We start from the raw sequence: 23,451 nt of genomic DNA on the forward strand, positions 1-23,451 counted from the left end.
GAGAAGATAAACAAAATTGATAAGCCTTTAGCCAGACTCATCAAGAAAAAAAGGGAGAGGCCTCAAATCAACAAAATTAGAATAGAAAAAGGATAAGTTACAAAGGACACCACAGAAATACAAAGGATCATAAGAGACTACTACAACTATACACCAATAAAATGGACAACCTAGAAGAAATGGACACATTCTTAGAAACGTACAACCTTCCAAGACTGAACCAGGAAGAAATAGAAAATATGAACAGACCAATCACAAGTTCTGAAATTGAAACTGTGATTAAAAATCCAACAAACAAAAGTCCAGGACCAGATAACTTCACAGGCAAATTCTATCAAACATTAGAGAAGAGTTAACACCTACTCTTCTGAAATTCTTCCAAAAAATTGCAGAGAAAGGAACACTCCCAAGCTCATTCTACGAGGCCACCATCACCCTGATACCAAAACCAGACAAAGATAACACACAAAAAGAAAATTACAGGCCAACATCACAGATGAACACAGACGCAAAAATCCTCAACAAAATACTAGCAAACTGAATCCAACAACGCATTAAAAGGATCATACACCATGATCAAGTGGGATTTATCCCAGGGATGCAAGGAGTTTTCAATATCCACAAAAATCAGTGTGATATATCACATCAACAAATTGAAGAATAAAAACCATATAATTATCTCAATAGATGCAGAAAATACTTTTGACAAAATTCAACATCTGATTATGATAAAAACTCTCTAGAACGTGGGCATAGAGGGAACATTCCTCTACATAATAAAGGCCATATATGACAAACCCACAGCAAACATCACTGTCAATGGTGAAAAACTGAAAGCATTTAAGATCAGGAATGAGACAAGGATGTCCACTCTTGCCACTATTATTCAACATAGTTTGGAAGTCCTAGCCATGGCAATCAGAGAAGAAAAAAAAAATAAAAGGAATCCAAATGGGAAAGGAAGAAGTAAAACTGTCACTGTTTGCAGATGACCTGATACTATGCATAGAAAATCCTAAAGATGCTACCAGAAAACGACTAGAGCTTATCAATAAATTTGGTAAAGTTGCAGGATACAAAATTAATACACAGAAATCTCTTGCATTCCTATACACTAACAATGAAAGATCAGAAAGAGAAATCAAGGAAACAATCCCATTTACCATCACATCAAAAAGAATAAAATACCTAGGAATAAACCTACCCAAGGAGGCAAAAGACCTGTACTCAGAAAACTATAAGATATTGATGAAAGAAACTGAAGATGACACAAACAGATGGAGAGATACACCATGTTCTTGGATTGGAAGAATCAATATTGTGAAAATGACTATACTACCCAAAGCAATCTACAGATTCGATGCAATCCCTATCAAATTAACAATGGCATTTTTCACAGAACTAGAACAAAAAAATTTTTTAATTTGTATGGAAACACAGAAGACCCTGAATAGCCAAAGCAATCTTAGGAAAAACGGAGCTGGAGGAATCAGGCTCCCTGATTTCAAACTATAATACAAAGCTACAGTCATCAAAACAGTATGGTACTAACACAAACACAGAAATACAGATCAATGGAACAGGATAGAAAGCCCAGAGATAAACTCACGCACCTATTGTCACCTAATTTATGACAAAGGAGGCAAGAATATACAATGAAGAAAAGACAGTCTCTTCAGTAAGTGGTGCTGGGAAAACTGGACAGCTACATGTAAATGAATGAAATTAGAACACTCCCTAACACGTTACACACACATAAACTCAAAATGGATTAAAGACCCAAATGTAAGGCCGGATACTATAAAACTCTTAGAGGAAAACATAGGCAGAACACTCTTTGACATAAATTGCAGCAATATCTTTTTTGACCCACCTCCTAGAGAAATGAAAGTAAAAACAAAGATAAACAAATGTGACCTAATTAAACTGAAAATCTTTTACACAGCAAAGGAAACCATAAACAAAATGAAAAGACTGCTCTCAGAATGGAAGAAAATATTTGCAAATGAAGCAACTGACAAGGGATTAATCTCCAAATTATACAAACAGCTTATGCAGCTCAATATCAAAAAAAAACCCAATCAAAAAATGGGCAGGAGATCTAAACAAACATTTCTCCAAAGAAAACATACAAAAAAAAAAAAAGAAGACATACAGATGGCCAAGAGGCACATGAAAAGATGCTCAACAACACTAATTATCAGAGAAATGCAAATCAAAACTACAATGTGGTATCACCTCACACCGGTCAGAATGGCCATCACCAGAAAGTCTATAAACAATAAATGCTGCAGAGGGTGTGGAGAAAAGGGAACCCTTCTACACTTTTGGTGGGAATGTAAATTGGTACAGCCACTATGGAGAACAGTATGGAGGTTCCTTAAAAAACTAAAAATAGAGGAACTTCCCTGGTGGTCCTGTGGTAAGACTCCGCACTCCCAATACAGGGGGCCCGGGTTCAATCTCTGGTCAGGGAACTAGCTCCCACATGCCGCAGCTAAGAGTTCACATGCCACAACTAAAGATTCTGCATGCCGCAATTAAAAAAACAAAAAAAAAAAACCCAAAAAGATCCCGCACGCCACAACAAAGATCCTGCACATTGCAACAAATATCCCGTGTGCTGCAAATAAGACCCCATGTAGCCAAATAAACAAATAAATAAAATAAAGATTAAAAGAAACCTAAAAATAGAGCTACCATATGATCCAGCAATCCCACTCCTGGACATATATCTGGAGAAAATCATGCTTTGAAAAGATAAATGCACCCCAATGTTCATTGCAACACTATTTACAATAGCCAAGACATGGAAGCAACCTAAATGTCCACTGACAGAGGAATGACTAAAGAAGATATGGTACACATATTCAACAGAATATTACTCAGAAATAAAAAATGAAATAATTCCATTTGCAGCAACATGGATGAACCTAGAGATTATCATACTATGTGAAGTAAGTCAGAGAAAGGCAAATATCATATGATATCACTTATACGTGGAAACTAATTCAAAAAATGATACAAATGAGCTTATTTACAAAATAGAGACTCACAGACTTAGAAAACAAACTTATGGTTACCAAAGGGGAAAGGTGGTATGGAGGGATATGTTAGGAGGTTGTGATTAACATTTATACACTACTATGGATAAAATAGATAATGAACAAGGACCTACTATACAGCACAGGGAACTCTACTCAAATATTCTGAAATAGCCTATATGGGAAAAGAATCTGAAAAAGAATCGATATATGTATATGTAAAACTGACTCACTTAGCTCTATTCCTGAAACTAACATAACATTGTAAATCAACTATCCAATATAAAATAAAAATTAAATTAAAAAAGAAATCGTATGCATTATGACTGTCTACATACTTTCAAACAACAGTGAAAAAATTGTTTTTTAAGAAAAAAATAAAGCTATTTAGCATTCGATCCAATTGAATGAAAATACAACTTCAATATATTGACAGTATCTAAAATACTATATTTTGCCATTTAAATTTCCAGTATTGTTATCTTTTCAACCTTAAAGTTATAAACAATTATTTTCTAGAATATAATACTTTGTTTTATATGGTTTCTCTTCTACTTGTTAAAACTTGATTAAAATTTTGTTACCTTTATTGAAAGGTGGAAACTTCTGCTCATATCATATTTTGCTATTCAGAATATAAAGCTCAAACCTATAAAGGATATGCTATATCAAGAACCCTCATTTTCAAGCTACTTATCATAATACCAGTTCTTAACAAACCTACTTAGCCTCTATGCAGCTTTCCTACTTGGGACGAAAAAGATAAGAATTTAATTTAATAATTCCTACCAGTTTACACGTAACTTGCTTCCTACTCATGCTGTGTGAATCAATTTTTAACTGAGATTTTGAGATAAGTGACAGAAGACAATGATTCTGTCTTTAAAACCGGTGAAACAACAGTGATCCACATGATGTTAATATTCAATAACCAGCCAATACTATCTTAGATCTATACGATCAAGTGTACTTCCAAATGCAGCTTCCCTTTTCTAGTAAGACTTCATCTTAAAGGTAATTCTAGCTACATTTCTCTACTTTACATGCCAAATAATTCTAATAACTCTGGCTATGCTGCTCACTGGTAATACTGAATGGAGAACAAATAAGTGGCACTTTCTATCCATCCAAAAGATGAAAACTGCTTTTTCAGAACAAACATTTCAAAAGCACTTTTCCAACAACAGCAATTATTAAAATGTAAACTGAAAACATAGCCAAATTATACTGATATATTTTATATGTTTGGCTCTTCTCTCACTGAACTTAGGTTGCCTTGCAAAAAATGATCAGATATTTTAAAAAAAGATTTATTGAAATATAATTCACTTACCATACAGCCATTCGTTTTAAGTGTACAATTCAACGGCTTTTAGTAGATTCAAAGTTGTGCATCCGTCCCCGCTATCAATCACAGAACATCTTTTTTTTTTAATAGCAGAAGAAACCCTGCACACCTTAGTTGTCACTCTCCAAGCCCAACCTCTCCATGTCCCCTCTTCCCTCAACTACTAATCAGTTTCCTGTCTCTGGATTTGCCTATACCGGGTATTTCATTTAAATGGTATCATATAATAAGTGGTCTTTTGTGACTGGCTTCTTTCATTTAGCATAGTATTTTCAAGGTTCATCCATGTTGTAAAAAGACTTTATTTCTTTTTATTGCTGAATAATATTTCATTGTATGGATATACCAGCTTTTGTTTATTTACTTGTCAGCTGATGGACATTTGATTTGTTACTACTTTTTGGCTATTATATATAGTGTTACTATGAACATTCACGTACAAGTTTTTTTTTTAAAATAAATTTATCTATCTATCTATCTATCTATTTTTGGCTGCATTGGGTCTTCGTTGCTGTGTGGACTTTCCCTAGTTGTGGCATGCAGGGACTACCCTTCATTGCAGTGCACGGGCTTCTCGTTGCGGTGGCTCCTCTTGTTGCAGAGCACAGGCTCTAGGCACGCAGGCTTCAGTAGTTGTGGCACACGGGCTCAGTAGTTGTGGCACATGGGCTTAGTTGCTCTGCGGCATGTGGGATCTTCCCAACCAGGGCTCGAACCCATGTCCCCTGCATTGCTTAACCACTGCGCAAGCAGGGAAGTCCTCATGTACAAGTTTTTGTGTGAACATATATTTTCTCTTCTCTTGAGTGTATGCCTAGGAGTTGAACTGTTGGTTCATATGGTAACTTTGTGTTTAACTCGCTAAGGAACTGCCAAACTGTTTTTCAAAGTGGCTACGCCATTTTACAATCCCACCAGCAGTGTACGTGGGTTCCAATTTCTCCACAGCCTCATCCACACTTCTTACTATCTAACTTGTACTTTTGGTGTCATATCTAAGAGACCATTGCCTAATTCAAGGTCACAAAGATTTACACCTAAATTTTCTTCTAAGAGTTTTATAGTTGTAACACTTACATTTAAGTTTTGGATCCATACTCAGTTAATTTTTATACATGGTGTACAGTAGGGGTCCAAGTTCATTCTTTTTCATGTGGATATGCAGTGATCTCAGCACCGTTTATTTAAAAAGATTATTTTTTCCTCATTTAATTGCTTTGGCACTATTGTCAAAAATCAATTGGCTATTGTATGATTTATTTCTAGGCTCTCAATTCTATTCCATTACCACATTGTCTTGAATACTGTAGTAGCAGTGTAGTATATTTTGAAATTGAGTAGTGTGAGTCCTCTAATTTTGTTCTTTTTCAAGATTATTTTGGCTATTCTGGGTCCCTTGACTTTCTACGTGAATTTTAGGATCAGCTTTTCAATTTCTGCAAAGAAGTTAGGTGAAACTTTGATAGAGACTGAGTTGAACCTATAGATCAATTTGAGTGATACTGTCATCTTAATGATATTGTATTCTAATCCATAAAGATGACTGCCATTTATTTAGGTCTTCAGTTTATTTCAACATGACCAGATCTAAATGCCTTAAAAGTATTTAATGAGGAAGTAAATTTACATTATCAATGAAAAGATCACTGTAAATTCATTCCTTGTTAAAAGTCTTTCTATTATGGAAGTTAACAAGCATACACCAAGTTTAGAAACAAATATAATGAATCCCCATGTACATATCACCCAGCTTCAACAATTATTAACATTTTGCCAGTTTTGTTTCATCTATTTACCACCTACTTATATTCACCTTTTAATTTTTTGATGGTATTTTAAAATATAATTTCAGGGCTTCCCTGGTGGCGCAGTGGTTGAGAATCTGCCTGCCAATGCAGGGGACACGGGTTCAAGCCCTGGTCTGGGAAGATCCCACATGCTGCGGAGCAAGTAGGCCCGCAAGCCACAACTACTGAGCCTGCGCGTCTGGAGCCTGTGCTCCGCAACAAGAGAGGCCGCGATAGTGAGAGGCCCGCGCACCGCGATGAAGAGTGGCCCCCGCTCGCCGCAACTAGAGAAAGCCCTCGCACAGAAACGAAGACCCCAACACAGCCAAAAAATAAATTAATTAAAAAAAATAGTTATCATTAAAAAAAAAAAATATATATATAATTTCAGACTTACAGAAAAGTTGCAAGAATAGTACTAAGTGCTCCCGTATCTTTCCTAAAGATTCTCCAATTATTCCATCTTAGACCCTCCGTTCTCCTCTTTTCTCATTCCTCAAGTTTCGCTGGATCTCCCCTTCTCTTTCCAGTTGCTCTAGGGATGGACTTTGGAAAGGAGTTTGAGAAATAGCTGCACTGATTTTTTTTTTTTTTTTTTTTTTTTTTTTTAACTTAGAGGTAATTTGAAGGTTATACGTTCTCAGTTTAAAGTTATTCTGAAGGTGTGGGATTTAGGTCATGATATATATTTTTTGTTGTTGTTGCTGTTAATCTCTACCTAATATCTGGGTTGGGAGATTCAGATTCAGCTATTTAGAAATCAGATTCATTCACTTATTTTTATCTTGTGTTAAGTTGAATCATTGTTGGAAAGAATTTTTTGTATTTTTAATTTTAGTAAAACTTCCTTAAAGGAAGATTTTGAAGTGAAATCTCTATCTTGGATGATTTTTAGCTATATTTTTAGCAGGTGGTTGAACTAAGTGGCTTCTCACATTGACTTTGACAAATCATTCAGATTTGTAAAACTGGTTGAGGATGCTTACCATTCTGCTACTTAAATGTGGGTCCCTTCATATTTTTTTTTTTTTTTTACTTATTACAACTTTTATTAAGTACCAATTATTTACATATCAAGAGCATACAACAGAAGAGGTGCAAAGATGTATAAACTAGCTACTGTCTCAAGAATATAAAATGGGGAAGAATGTGGAAAATGCAATATTAAAAGTTATCACATAATCTAACTGAAAGACAACATTAAGGGAATCAAGAAGTGTTTCAGAAAATACGTGACACTCTTCCTTGTAGGAGAAGTAAAAACAATTTATTAATATCAATATATAATTGACATGTAACATTGTTTCAGGTATACAACTGTGTTGATTTGATACATATGTTAATATAATTTATATATTGCAATATGATTACCACTGCAGAGTCAGCTAATACCTCCATCATGTCCCATAATTATCATTTCCTTTCTGTGGTGAGAACAATTAAGATCTAGCTTCTCAGCAACTCTGAAGTATATAACAGTCTTATTAGCTCTAATAACAATGCTGTGGGAGAAGCAGAATTTCAACAGCTGAAGACAGTAGTGAAAAAGCTGAGGACATGGCATTCTAAATGGAGGCAACAGAAAAAGCATTAAGAAAAAGTGTATTTTCATTTTAGTTAATTCAGCATATTGTATATGAAGAAAATACTGAGTTAGAATTCTAAAAGAGACTAGAAATGTTGTCAACAAAGGTGAGGAATTATTTCTAAGAGAAAAAACTAATGGTTGCTTAACATGGAGTTCAATAGGTACAGCACAAAAGATAAAATTTCACTAAAATGTATCCTCAGACTCATAGTTAGTTCAAATGTGCCCTTCAAATATACCAAGAAAGCAATTTTTAAATATCCATGAATATCCAGTGTAATTCCATGTATTTAAGAAGATATCTGTGAAGTGCACACACAAACTCTGTATCTAAAGGAACTTAAAAGGATCTAGACTCACTAAAACCTTTTAAGTGTACAAAAGGATAATAAACTCACTTTGCATCTACATTTAGCATCACATACTACAATCTATGCATATAAAACCAATGTTACTGCATCATTATGAGTTTATATATATTGCTAGAATACTGTCAATATATTCCATAAATTATCCATCTTATAAGAAAGAGATTCTTCAAGTTTGCATATTTTTCCTTTTCCCTCTCAAGAATTAGAAAAGTTACTCTAAACAAACATTACACATTATAATCCTTACTCCTTCATTTTAGGGCCATGTTCAGAATAGAAATCTTGCAACATGATCTTTTTGTCTCATTATATACATGTATGCACATTCATTTGTTTGAATATATAATACACACATATGTAATACTTTTTCTTTTTGATAGCTTTGGACAGAGATTTAAATTATTTACCTATCAAAGTCCTTAGCTAAATTCCTTACAACCTGAGATGTCTTTATATTTACCTTTTTGAAAGATATATAAGACAAAAAAGTTACTTGGTTATCAGATTACCTCATGAAGTATATCCCCCAATTTGATTAATCCAAAAATGCAGTTTTATCTTGAATAAAGATTAAAAATTTCACCCACCTAATAAACAAATGTACTCGGACAAACATTGCAACAGAACACGTTTCTATTTATTGAGGACCTCTATGTTTTTAGCAAGAATTTTACACCATTGTTCCTTGGCCCCCCAAGTTTTGTAAAAATGAGTAATTTTTCTTCCTCATATTATCTTCTCTAGAGTGCTATAATAGAAGCCAATCTAAAATCTTAGTTACAGTAGATAAAAGGGCATAAGTGACTCAGTCTGAATAAAGTAAGAGTGTTTTAAAAAGTTAATAAATGTAGTTACTTTTAAAAATAAGTGCTGGGCTGTCCTAAGAAAAAAATTGCAGGTGTTAGGTTCACTTCCCTTAAAAACAGCAATTAGGAGCAATTTCCTCATACCATATCTTTTTTTCCTTCCTTAAGTTTTAGTGATGAAAAATCAGCTAACATAGTACAAAAAGGAAGACTTATTATAATTTTATAATTAAAATTATATATGTATATATGTTTAAATAAATATATATGTTAATAATTTTCATTATAAAAATAAGAGATACAGTCTGCTGGGGTAAAAATACTTTTCTCTTCATAAAAACAATTTTAAAATGTTGCAGTACTTTTAAAGTCATGAAAGAAAAACTCATTAAGACAGTAATAAAATTCAAAATAGTAACCACTACAAAACCTGAAACTGTTCTCTGCTTTATTCACAATAAACTCCCAAAATAAAAATACCCTTAGTGGTAACATTGAATATTGTTGGAACTCTTAGGAAAAAACACAAAGAAGAAAATAAAAATCATTTTTAATTCTCTATACTATTAACATACTATAGAATATTGTTTTGTAACTTGTTTTTCACTTACTATATTATGAACAATTTCCTATGGCTACATATCATTCTAATCTTGTGTATTCTATTCTACCAATCAGTCATCCTAACACTGGACATGTAGATTGATTGTTTCCAGTGTTTTCCTGTAATAACACTCAGTTAACACTATTCTATGTAAATTTTTGTGCATATCTATGATTATTTATTTTTGGATAAATCCCACAAACTGCAAATGTTGAATCACATTTGGTTTCATCGATTTGTATTCGCAACTACAGTTTTTGAGTGTCTATTTTTTGCACCTTTATCAATTCCATTTACTACTATTTACAATGTCCACGTGTTTTGATGGGCAAAAATTGGAATCTTTATCTTAAAAAAACAAAAAACGAGACTTTACTTAACCTGCACACCTTACACAAAATTAGCTCAAATTGATTAAAAAACTTAAATGTAAAACATAAAAACCACAGAAGTGCCCTTCTACCATTGTTTTAGCTAATTTCTCCTTTTTACTTTCTATATCTTGATGCCACATTGTGTGTGTGTGTGTGTCTTTGCATATAGTTATAGCTTCATTGGGCATTACAGTCTTTTTAATTAAAAATGACCATTTTCATCTTAATAAGTGTAATATATTAATTATACTCTGAAATAATTTATATCCTGTTTTATTTCAATTTGCATGTGTATGAAAAATTTTGCTCATTCCTGCATTTTATTTTTCACTTTAAATCTTTTTGGGTAAATTTGTTTTAGGTGTATCTTTTGTTTAGGTGTATCTTTTGTTTAGGTGTATCTGTTTCTGAGCTCCATATATATACTATCTTCTATTTTCATTTTTGACTTTTCCTTTACATTCTCAGCAAAAAATCCTAAGTGTTTCCTCCATATCTCTGATTTATTTTCTTCAGTGTGCCTTCCATTCTTTGCTGTTAATGGAATTTTAGTTGGTATAGCATTATTAATTTTCTTATATTCTCTCCTGTTCACAATTAGGTCTCTTTATATATTGGTTTATTATCTAATCTTTCATTTTTTTGTTTTATTAAATCTAATTTTGAATTTTACTGAGAATATATAAATCAGAATCTATAAAACTTACATGGTTTTACTACAGAAAATCTTTCTCATAAATGCTATTCTGCTTCTTATTGCTAAATTTTTCTCCACCTATTTCTTTGTAGAATCTTTTCATAGCTAGGTCTCATTTTAACTATTCTGTGTATTTATCCTTGAACAAGACCACATCTTTAGGTTTGGTATAGGACAGATCTCCTCACTTGCTGTAAGAGAACACTATCAAAATTTTGCTCTTAGATCTTAATCTGAAGGGGCAATTGTATGTTTATTTTTCTGGTTAAGGAATTCTGAAGTCTGTGTGAAGAGGAAAAGAACCAGAGGCATGGATAATTCGAGGACAGAAACTTCATCTTAGCTTATTTTCTTGGTTTTGGCTAACCAATGAGCAGGGGCAGGTTTGCCACCTCTAGCATTCTGTGTGGTCTGACTGCTTCCTCCAGTTACAATATATAGCTAAGTTTGGATTCTTTTTATTAAATTGCTGGTTCTCACATTAGAAAAGTGTCTTACTACTTTAGGGATATGCCTCATTGCCCACCAGTTGGTACTGGTGGATAACTTCACTTTCTGTGGCCCCCAGCACACCTGCTTTCAAGAACTACTGACCCACAGCAACAAGGGAAAGTTCAAGTGGAGTTGTGCTCCCTATCCATCCCGCTATCCACCAAATCAGAGGGTTCTAGAACAGGTCCCTTCTAAGAGCTTCTCCACTATTTTTCCTGCAATACCACATGGTTTTCTGAGGAAAAGGAGTCAAAATTATAAGCTCCTTTCTACAATGGGGATTTCATGTGTAAATTATATAACAGAGACACCCCAGTGACTGGAATGCCGATGGAAGTTTTCCATAATGTTTAGTATTAAAGACATTTTTCCTCTATTTTAATTTTTCCTTATTCATTTTGGCCAAGATCTTGTAGACAAGATTAGTTTGATATTTATGCTCAAAATGACCATCTTATTGAGATTCTTTAATTCACTTAAAAAGTAGTAATTTCTCATCCTTTTTCTTTTTTTAACTTGAATTCTTTGTGGCAGCATTCACCAGACTACCCTTATGCAATTTATTATAATATTATCAGATAAAAGTAAACAGTAGAGCTATATTTACATGTTTGTAGAATTATACACTCTTCTTTCTGAGCCTGGCCTTGGAGATCCAGTCAATAGTTCTCAAATCTTTTCATTCAACAGATTAGCAAAATTTCATACAAAACTAAGAGAATTGTTTTTATTTTGTGAAGAGTAAAAACAAAACTGTAGTTTATTACAATCACAATTATAATAAAAGAAATTACATTTTAACATCAAATGTCAAAATACCTGATCTCAGAATAAAAAGTCTTCTAAAATTGAATAAATTAACTTTATGAAGAAATGACTAAATTTTCTATATTTTCGCATTTAACAGAAGACTAATGAAAACTTCTCTATGGCTTGGTACTAGTTCTAAGGACTGATATTTGAAAACCATTTGATACATAGTTCAATTTCCCTTCTTTGTAGATAAATAAACTAGGGCTCAGGGAAACTAAATGATGTGGCTACAGTTAAAGACTGGGTAATTAAACGAACACAAAAAAATGTAAATCCATGTTTTTTGCTTTTTTTTAAATCCAAGTCCATGGATTTTTTTCATTACATTATGTTGTCTTTCCCAGTTTAGTTTCTTGCTGGTTTTCTATTTTGAACATTGTGTGTTATATGTGTGATCAGGGAAGTGTGGGCAAAGATGACAGTGGTAAGATCAACTAAATTATTTGGGTGCTCTAGAGGCTGTTTTGCATGAAGCCTAAAAGATGATCACAGCCCTTAACATCTTTGCAGTCTAACTGAACAGCTTAATGGTAATTCATACTGAACTCATCTAATTTCACATGGTACTGTTTCTCTGACTCTTTCACTGAATTCATTAATTTCTTAAGTCTGGAATTAAATTGAATGAGTTTCTAATAAAAATGTATATTAGTCTATACCTTTACTAATTTTGACCCCTCAGCCCCCACCCAGGGGATATTTGGCAATGTCTGGAGGTATTTTTGATCAGTACAACATGGGGAGGGTGCTGTTGGCATCTGGTGAGTTTACATTTTGAAGCTTCATCAGTCTATGAAATAAAATATCTAATCAATTCAGTTAGTTAAGTTAGAAACCTCAAATAAGTCAATTGCTTAATGTTAATGTATATATCCTTTGGAAAATAAACTAAACAGTTAATAATTTAACTGATGTTTTTGATATCATTGAACTCATTATTATTTTTTAATATTATTATTGTTTTACTATAAATTATTTAGTGGTAGCCCATCTACCTGAATACGTGTTCTTCAGATTTAAGATAAATTACAATTCTGGATATCCAACTTCCAGAATTAAAGGAATCTAGGAACTGAGAATAAATGTTCCTTAGGTATTAAAATAGACAGAAGATAAGATGGAGGACAGGAGGCAAGGATTATGCTACACTACACAAGAGAGGTAAGAATAGGCTTGCATACTGAGGCAGCATTCAAAAGAGGACAAAGGGGAAGAGCCAAGAATGAATTGCAGGACTGATCCAGGAAGGGAAATGTGAAACAGGACACAGTTAAGAAAAGAAATAGAACCCATGAGCAATCTCAGAGGTGGGCCAAAAGCAATTCAAATTTTTTAAGTCTCATTTTCAATAAGGTAAACTGCATTTGTTTGTATATCTCTGAATATTTATCACAAATTACGCATCTCCATTGTGCTAATACTCAAATTAATTTCCTACGTTGATAGCTATATCTCACATAAATAAGTATACAACTATTAATTACAGATTGGCTAAGATTGTTTATACTAGTTAGACAGACAAGGGTTTGAATTCTAGCTATGCCACAAGGAATTGTCTGATCTTGTGTAAATATTATAACCTGCTAAGCCTCCATTTTCTCAGAGGGTCAATGAGTATTAAATGAGGCAATGTAGACATGAAAAACATTTAATATAGTATCTAGCATGTAGTAGACAATAAATGTTAGCTAATTTAACATTACTTTGATAGAAAAAGCAATACTAATTGACTCTATCCTTTAGTCTAATTAATGAATAACTTTTCTAATTCACTCCAGAATGTCAGTCTTGAATGATTATTCCTTCAAGTCTTGAATGATTATTTTCTTTCGAAATCCTTTAAATATGCTGACATTCATTAGTGTCCAGATATATGCAAGTATTTTTGAATAAATCCATATATGCTGAAAGAGGCTATAATTTCCTAATCTTGATGTGATATTTGAGTATAAATAATCTCTAAATTACCTCATGCTTCCCACTCAAATATACTCTTAACCATTTTTTAAAACCAAATCACTGTAGATCACATCTAATTTCCTGTTTTTAAAGTGTTATTTAATCTTATAGCTTGCCACCCTGCTTGCAGTATTCTTTCTTTCCACAGGCTTCTAGTTTTTATTTTTTCACAGTATATCACTTTTTATTAACTTCTTTTCTATGCACCTAATCCTTAAACCTCTCTTTCTGAATTATTTCTCTTAGATTAATGCTTATAGCACATCCTAATTATCTGTACCTTTTTCATGGTTATTTCACATCCAAATCATTAATAGAGATTTTTTGAAAGCATATTTCCCAATAACCATAGTATCCAAATAGCATTTCACCCCAGTTTTGGATCTTAAATCTCTTTTCTGTGATTATCGTTCCTGGGGTTATTTTAAATCCACGTAACAGCACTTCTTTATTAAGGGAATTCCAGTTCACTTTTCAAGAAACTTTTATGAGGTACTATTTTATTCTTCACCAATGATGAAACTGCATTTACTGAACCAGCTGCAGGGCTACTGAAACCTCTTGATACCAATACTTTTTCACAGCTTCTCATTACTCTAGAGGTTAGGAGTTACAAATGGAGGACATAAAAATTCAACTGTCACAATATTAGGAAAACTATTCTACAGGGAACACTGGCACCTGAATATTAATGAAAACTTTTCCTCTTTGTAAAGGCTATCTATGTGGTCAAAAGCAGGGGAATATGACCACCCTGGAACCTCAGACTCTGAAGTCCAAGTCACCAATATTCAAAAGAATCCTAATGTAGTTTAATTACAATGCTCATGGACTTTACAGAGTTTTGATGTTTTGTGTAAAACCAAGAAAACCGTTGATCTCTGTGGTGCTGACCCTTCACAGATAGCACTGGATGCTCCAGTTCACAGCAGAAACACAAGATGCTGGCTTTCACTGACATAAGAAGCAGCACAAGATTAATGTTTCACACTATTTGTGGGCTTATCTCTTTTGGCCATATCCAGTGTTAAATTCCAAATTAAATTGTCTAATCAGTTTTAAAATGGATGTGATCCCTGCCACTAAAGTTGAACTGAAACACTAGTAAATGAGTAGTAAATGAAAAAGTGAAACTCATTCGGTATCTCTTGTGCAGTTAAATTACTCAAAATATATATACATGGTCTAAAAACAGTAAATAAAATACCAATGATTTCTTTTGTCATTTCTCCTTATAAAAGCCAAAATGGCAATGAGAAAATGAGTGCACTTTGTTAAACAAGTTTTAAAGATAAGATAAATTTGTTTTTCACTTTTTTCACTACTCAAATGTTAAAAGTATTCAGAGAGTAAAACTGAAAAAAACCTTGGCAAATAATTACGTAATAAAACAAATCTGTAACAAAAGAAACAATTTTATATGATTGAAAAGAAAAACACTAGATGACAACTGTAGACATCAAGGGTCTAGCCTAGGTTCTCCCAATAACTAGGCAAATCAAGGTATAAAAGGTTTTTTGGTTAACTAAAATAGACAATATTTAAATAAAGCATTCAATCAAAATCTTTTAGCAATAGAAACATTTATTGAACACCTGCCTGCTATGCAGTGTTCTGAATATATTTTTTAATCCTCATAAAATTTATGAATTAGTATTATTATTATCATTATCATCCCATTTTAACAGATGAGGAAACTGAGATAAAAAGAGTTTACAGGATTTGCCCAAGGTCAAATAACTGATGTAGAAGCCAAAATTTCAACCCAGGAGGCAGGCATTAAATTGTAGGCTCTTAACCACTGTAACTACAGCTGCTTTCTGATAGTTGCTCTAGAATTATTTGTATTGTTTTGGGCAAATCACCTAACCTTCATTGTTTCCTCATTTGTAAAATAAGAGAACTGATCTGCAATAGATTCTCTCTAAAGTCACTTACAACTCCACACTTAGCTATCACTATTTTTCTCAAGTGCAATTTTAAGCTTCTTGCATGTATTATTAGTTAACAGTACTTTCCATTACCTCATGACCAAATTAAATATCTTTATATCCAGGAACTCAATTCTTTTCTGATTATATTTCCTTGCCATAGGGCAACTAATTGGGACACCATGGTGTAGTGCAGTAGGAATAGAGAAGCTTAGTATCTAGTCCAAGCTCTCTTACTGACAACGATCTTCGTTAGCTAAGTCACTTAACTTCTCTTGAACTCAAGCTCCTCTTTAACTTGAGGGGACTGGTCAGTGTGTTCCATTATTTTTAGAGATATTATATTGTTGTTCTTGATTTGAAAAATCTTAAATGACAAAAAACAGAACTGATCAACTTTAATTTACTTAAAAGTTGACCATTTATGCCTGATTTTTGCCATTTTATAGTATTAAATACTCTACAAGGACACCCAGGGGCCGGTAAAATAGGCAAGAGGCATATCAATTTATTTTGTCAGTTATCAGCAATTCGGCATAAAAATGGTGTGAAAAGAGGCAGAATTTACATTAAACTTAAGGTCTGAACTGCTTTTGCTGCTCCTTTTTCGAAGACTACAGAACAAACACAACTTCTTTGCATAATCCTATTCTCTGCTTTTTTCAATTTACCTGGCCCTTTGTTATTTTTATATGAATTCAGTAAGGCCTGTGTTTTGTGCTTAATATCTTGTAGTATACTAGAAACTCAGAGGAAGATATGCATTTGAAGTGGAATTACTGCATGAAATAATCCTTTCTTAGGGAAATAGATACTGTCCATGATGGATGCCAACTAAGAGTTCTTCTCTCTTTCCCTTTCTCTAATAATGACCCTTGTTCCCCCCGTGTATTAGTAATCTTGAAAAATTATCAAGCTATAAGCAAATTCATTTAATTGACATATATGAAGGTACTTCCATGTAGTAAAATAAAATGAGCATCAATTATCAAGTCTAAAACTTCCAGCAAAATAGTGGTCACAATTCATATCAAAATGAAAATAAATTAATAACTTTAAATATAAATGGATCCAATTAGCATTATGTTGTGACTTATAAAAGAAATTATGGATAGAACAGTTTGGGGTATAAAATAAGCCTGCTGCATGAAACTATGTGGAGAGACTAGTTAGTGAGCCAAATTTTAATTTACTTATTCCCACCTAGGTAACTAAAAACACTTTTATTGTAGGAAACCTATACATGGATACTTCAGTTTTACATATCACACTTCAGAACATAAATATAAAACTATCTAAAAAATACCGACATATGCAAGGCATTATGCTATTAACACTATAATTTATTTGTAACTCTGTTTATTTGGCTTTCTACTTTTTATCATTTTTTAAATAGTACTTTCTTATTTATTTATGAATACATGCAGGCAACAGTCCCAACATGACAAAGGGATATCAAAAAGTCTCTTAAAATACTTAGAATATAATTTTTCTGCATGTGGTCAACACCAGCTAATTTCAAGCAAGCTTACACAGTATGATAATTCCACAGCTTTCCTGCCCCCTCCCACCAGAACACTGCATACAAAATCTGTACTTCTACATTGTAATGAGATGCTTTATCATAAGGTTAATGAAGCTTAATATTCAGGGCCCCTCATTCGCATGGTCCTCTTACATGGCCCAATACATAATATTTTATTTATAATTATGTATTCTTTTTTCTAAAGAGGGTCTTCCAAATTATAAATATAACATTGAGGTGACACAATATTTAGATCCACTCCTCCAGAGTAGGATTAAATGATTTTTGAATGAATCTAGCCAATTTTTAACCTATTCTTTTTTTAATTTTAAAATAAAAATACACCTTTATACAACTGTACACAAGGTGTATATTTTAATACACTTTTATATAAGGTATACAACATGATTATTTGATACACATATACATAGTGAAATGATAATTACAGTCAAGCTAATTAACATAACATCTCATAGTTACCTTCTTTTTTTTAATGGTGAAACACCTGAAATCTTCTCTTAGCAAAATTCCAGTACTTGATATAGTATTGTTAACTATAGTCATCATGCTGTACATTAGATCTCTAGATTTATTCATCCTACATAACAGTAACTTTTTACTCTTTGACCAGTATCTCTCCATTTCCCTTACCTTCCTGCCCCTGGTAACCATCATTCCTTCTACTCTCTGCTTCTATGTATTCAACTTTTTTAGATTCCACATATAAGTGAGATCATATACAAATCTTTCTCGACTTACAATGGGATTACGTACTGATAAACCCATTGTAAACTGAAATGTTGTAAACTGAAAATGCATTTAATATGCCTAACCTATCGGACATCATAGCATAGCCACCTTAAACATGCTCAGAACACTTAGCCTACAGTTGGGCAAAATCATCTAACAGAAGGCCAATTTTATAATAAAGTGTTGAATATCTCATGTAACTTACTGAATACTATACTGAAAGTGAAAAACAGAATGGTTTTAAGTGTACTGGTTGTTTACCCTTGTGGCTAACTGGGAGCTGTGGCTCAATGCTACTGCCCAACATCATAAGAGTGTATAGTACTGCATATTGGTAGCCCAGGAAATGACTGAAATTCAAAATTTGAAGTACAGCTTCTACTGAATGCATATTGCTTTTGCAAAATCATAATGTAAAAAAAAAAAAAATCCTAAATTGAACCACTGAAAGTTGGAGACAATCTGTAGTTATTTTCTTTATGTGTCTGGCTTATTTCACTTAGCATAATGTCCTTCAAGTTCATCAATGTTGCTGCAAATGACAAGATCTCCTCCTTTAAGGCTGAGTAACATTCCATTGTTTATATGTATAGCACAATTATTTTATCCATTTATTCACTGACAGACACTTAGGTTGTGTCCATAACATAGCTACTGTGAGTAAGGCTGCAATAAATATGGGAATGTGGCTATCTCTTTGAGGTACTGATTTCATTTCCTCTGGGTATATACCCAAGAGAAGAACTGCTGGATCATACAGTATCAAGAGCAATCAGACAAGAAAAAATAAAATGCATCCAAATCAGAAAGAAAGAAGTAAAGTTACCTCTGTTTACAAATGACAAAATCCTATATGTAGAAAATCCTAAAGGATCAACAAAAAAATGGTTCAAACTAATAAATGAATTTAGTATAGTTGTAGGACGTAAAAATCAACATACAAAAATCAGATGCATTTCTTTACACCAATAATGACCTATCTGAAAAGAAAAGCAAAAAAATAATCTCATTTACAATACCATGGAAAAGAATAAAATACTTAGGAATAATCTTAACCAAGGACGTGAAATATCTGTACACTGAAGACTATAAAACACTGACGAAAGAAATTGAAGAAGACACAAATAAATGGAAAGATATACTGTATTCAAGAATTAAAAGAACTAATATTGCTAAAATGTACACACTACCAAAAGCAATACACAGATTCAAAATAATCCCTATCAAATTTCCACTGGCAGTTTTCACAGTAATAGAAAAAACAATCCTAAAATTCATCCGGAACAACAAAAGACCCCAAATAGCCAAAACAATCCTGAGAAAAAAGAACAGGGTTGGAGGAATCACCCCTCCTGATTTCAAGTTATATCACAAAGCTTGAGTAATCAAAACAGTATGGTAATGGCATCAAAACAGACACATAGACCAACAGAACAGAACAGAGAGCCCAGGAATAAACCCAAGCACATATAGCCAACTAATTTTCCACAAGGGCATGAAGAATACACAATGAGGAAAGGGTAGTCTCTTTAACAAATGGTGCTGGGAAAACTGAATGTCTACACACAAAAGAACGAAACTGGACCCTTATCTTAACTCATACACAAAAATCAACTCAAAATGGATTAAAGACTTACACATAAGACCTGAATCCATAAAACTCCTAGAAGGAAACACAGGGAAAAAGCTCCTTGACACTGGCTTTGGCAATTATTTTTGAATATGACACCAAAAGCTCAGGTAACAAAAGCAAAAATAAACAAGTGGAACTATATTCAATGAAAAAGCTTCTGAACAACAAAAGAAACATTCAACAAAATGAAAAGGCAACCTACAGATAGGGAGGAAATATTAGCAAACCATGTATCTGATAAGGGGTTAATATCCAAAACACGTAAGGAACTCATAATAGCAAAACAAACAAACAAAATCCCAAAAACAAACAAATAAAAAATCCAAGTAATTCCATTAAAAATGAGCAAATGACCTGAACAGACATCTTTCCAAAGAAGACACACTTAACAGACAGGTAGACGAAAAGGTGCTCAATTATCACTAATCATCAGGGAAATGGAAATCAAAACCACAATGAGATATTATCTCACACCTGTTAGGATGGTTACTATGAAAAAGTAAAGAGATAAGTGTTAGTGAAGATATAGAGAAAAGGGAATCCTTCTAAACTGTTGGTGGGAATATAAATTGGTACAGCCATTATGGAAAACAGTATGAAGGTTCCTCAAAAAATGTAACCTATTCTTCAAAGTTGATCTTATACCACATCTCTGAAAGTCTATCCTGATGACTCCAGGATCTACAAAAGCCTTCTCTCAGAACTCTTATAGAACTTTCTGTTGTAACTGTGTAGTCCACAGATTTTTCTAGGCTACCCTATTTCCCTATTATATGGGCTTTGAAATTAGACAAGACTTTGATATCTCTGTCACTTCTAGTTCTGTGATCTTGGGGATATTAAATTATTTGTCCTCAAGTGATTCACCTTGAAAATGGGGAGAATAACACTACATCATGAGAGGAATTTACCAGGAAACTAATGAAACTTAAGCTTCTAGGGCTCTTTACTTGTTCTTGTTTCTGGTACTTGATTTTACACCCATAATTTTATATTATTTTTTCTCAAATAAGACATCTAAACTTGTATAAACTTCAGTCACCATGAAATCTGGATCCATGCCTCTCTAGAGTAAAAAATATATATATAAATATGCAAACCCAACATGTTCAAAAACAAGAATAGCTAGTTAAGCAAAAATCCTTAGCTCAGGGACTTGGATGACTCAGAGCATTGGCAGTGGAGTGGCACCCTTGGTTTAGATTTCAATGAAACTTATGTTAATCTTAGAAAATTATTCTTTTTATTTTTTTATTTTTTATACAGCAGGTCCTTATTAGTCATGAATTTTATACACATCAGTGTATACATGTCAATCCCAATCGCCGAATTCATCACACCACCACACCCACCACCCCGTGGCTTTCCCCCGTTGGTGTCCATACGTTTGTTCTCTACAACTGTGTCTCAATTTCTTCCCTGCAAACCAGTTAATCTGTACCATTTTTCTAGGTTCCACATACATGCGTTAATATACGATATTTGTTTTTCTCTTTCTGACTTACTTCACTCTGTATGACAGTCTCTAGACCCACCCACGTCTCAACAAATGACCCAATTTCGTTCGGTTTTATGGCTGAGTAATATTCCATTGTATATATGTACCACTTTTTCTTTATCCATTCGTCTGTGGATTGGCATTTAGGTTGCTTCCATGACCTGGCTATTGTAAATAGTGCTGCAATGAACATTGGGGTGAATGTATCTTTTTGAATTGTGGTTTTCTCTGGGTATATGCCCAGTAGTGGGATTACTGGATCATATGGTAATTCTTTTTTTAGTTTTTTAAGGAACCTCCATACTGTTCTCCATAGTGGCTGTATCAATTTACATTCCCACCAACAGTGCAAGAGGGTTCCCTTTTCTCCACACCCTCTCCAGCATTTGTTGTTTATTCATTTTCTCATGATGCCCATTCTAACTAGTGTGAGGTGATACCTCATTGTAGTTTTGATTTGCATTTCTCTAATAATTAGTGATGTTGAGCAGCTTTTCATGTGCTTCTTGGCCATCTGTATGTCTTCTTTGGAGAAATGTCTATTTAGGTCTTCTGTCCATTTTTGGATTGGGTTGTTTGTTTCTTTAATATTGAGCTGCATGAGCTGTTTATATATTTTGGAGATTAATCCTTTGTCCGTTGATTCGTTTGCAAATATTTTCTCCCATTCTGAGGGTTGTCTTTTCGTCTTCTTTATGGTTTCCTTTGCTGTGCAAAAGCTTTGAAGTTTCATTAGGTCCCATTTGTTTATTTTTGTTTTTATTTCCATTACTCTAGGAGGTGGATCAAAAAAGATCTTGCTGTGATTTATGTCAAAGAGTGTTCTTCCTATGTTTTCCTCTAAGAGTTTTACAGTGTCCGGTCTTACATTTAGGTCTTGAACCCATTTTGAGTTTATTTTTGTGTATGGTGTTAGGGAGTGTTCTAATTTCATTCTTTTCCATGTAGCTGTCCAGTTTTCCCAGCACCACTTATTGAAGAGACTGTCTTTTCTCCAATGTATATCCTTGCCTCCTTTGTCATAGATTAGTTGACCATAGATGCGTGGGTTTACCTCTGGGCTTTCTATCTTGTTCCATTGATCTATGTTTCTGTTTTTGTGCCAGTACCATATTGTCTTGATTACTGTAGCTTTGTAGTATAGTCTGAAGTCAGGGAGTCTGATTCCTCCAGCTCCATTTTTTCCCCTCAAGACTGCTTTGGCTATTCTGGGTCTTTTGTGTCTCCATACAAATTTTAAGATTTTTTGTTCCAGTTCCGTAAAAAATGCCATTGGTAATTTGGTAGGGATTGCAATGAATCTGTAGATTGCTTTGGGTAGTATAGTCGTTTTCACAATATTGATTCTTCCAATCCAAGAAAATGGTATATGTCTGCAGTTGTTGGTATCATCTTTAATTTCTTTCATCAGTGTCTTATAGTTGTCTGCATACAGGTCTTTTGTCTCCCTAGGTAGGTTTATTCCTAGGTATTTTATTCTTTTTGTTGCAATGGTAAATGGGAGTGTTTCCTTCATTTCTCTTTCAGATTTTTCATGATTAGTGTATAGGAATCCAAGAGATTTCTGTGTATTAATTTTGTATCCTGCAACTTTACCAAATTCATTGATTAGCTCTAGTAGTTTTCTAGTGGCATCTTTAGGATCCTCTATGTATAGTATCATGTCATCTGCAAACAGTGACAGTTTTACTTCTTCTTTTCCAATTTTTATTCCTTTTATTTCATCTTCTTCTCTGATTGCCGAGGCTAGGACTTCCAAAGCTATGTTGAATAATAGTGGTGAGAGTGGACATCCTTGTCTTGTTCCTGATCTTAGAGGAAATGCTTTCAGTTTTTCACCATTGAGAATGGTGTATGCTGTGGGTTTGTCGTATATGGCCTTTATTATGTTGAGGTAGGTTCCCTCTATGCCCACTTTCTGGAGAGTTTTTATCATAAATAGATGTTGAATTATGTCAAAAGCTTTTTCTGCATCTATTGAGATGATCATATGGTTTTTCTCCTTCAATTTGTTAATATGGTGTATCACACTGATTGATTTGCATATATTGAAGAATCCTTGCATTCCTGGGATAAATCCCACTTGATCATGGTGTATGATCCTTTTAATGTGTTGTTGGATTCTGTCTGCTAGTATTTTGTTGAGGATTTTTGCATCTATATTGATCAGTGATATTGGTCTGTAATTTTCTTTTTTTGTGTTATCTTTGTCGGGTTTTGGTATCAGGGTG

General features: G+C 33.4%; 1 protein-coding gene across 2 annotated transcripts in view; it reads right to left on the reverse strand.

The window, feature by feature from the left end:
• Positions 1–23,451, reverse strand: part of PHYHIPL (phytanoyl-CoA 2-hydroxylase interacting protein like) — an 89,922-nt gene that overhangs the window by 25,056 nt on the left and 41,415 nt on the right. The window lies entirely within an intron of this gene.

This window comes from Balaenoptera borealis, assembly GCF_965194805.1.
Source record: "Balaenoptera borealis genome assembly, chromosome: 10".
Classification (NCBI taxonomy): domain Eukaryota; kingdom Metazoa; phylum Chordata; class Mammalia; order Artiodactyla; family Balaenopteridae; genus Balaenoptera; species Balaenoptera borealis.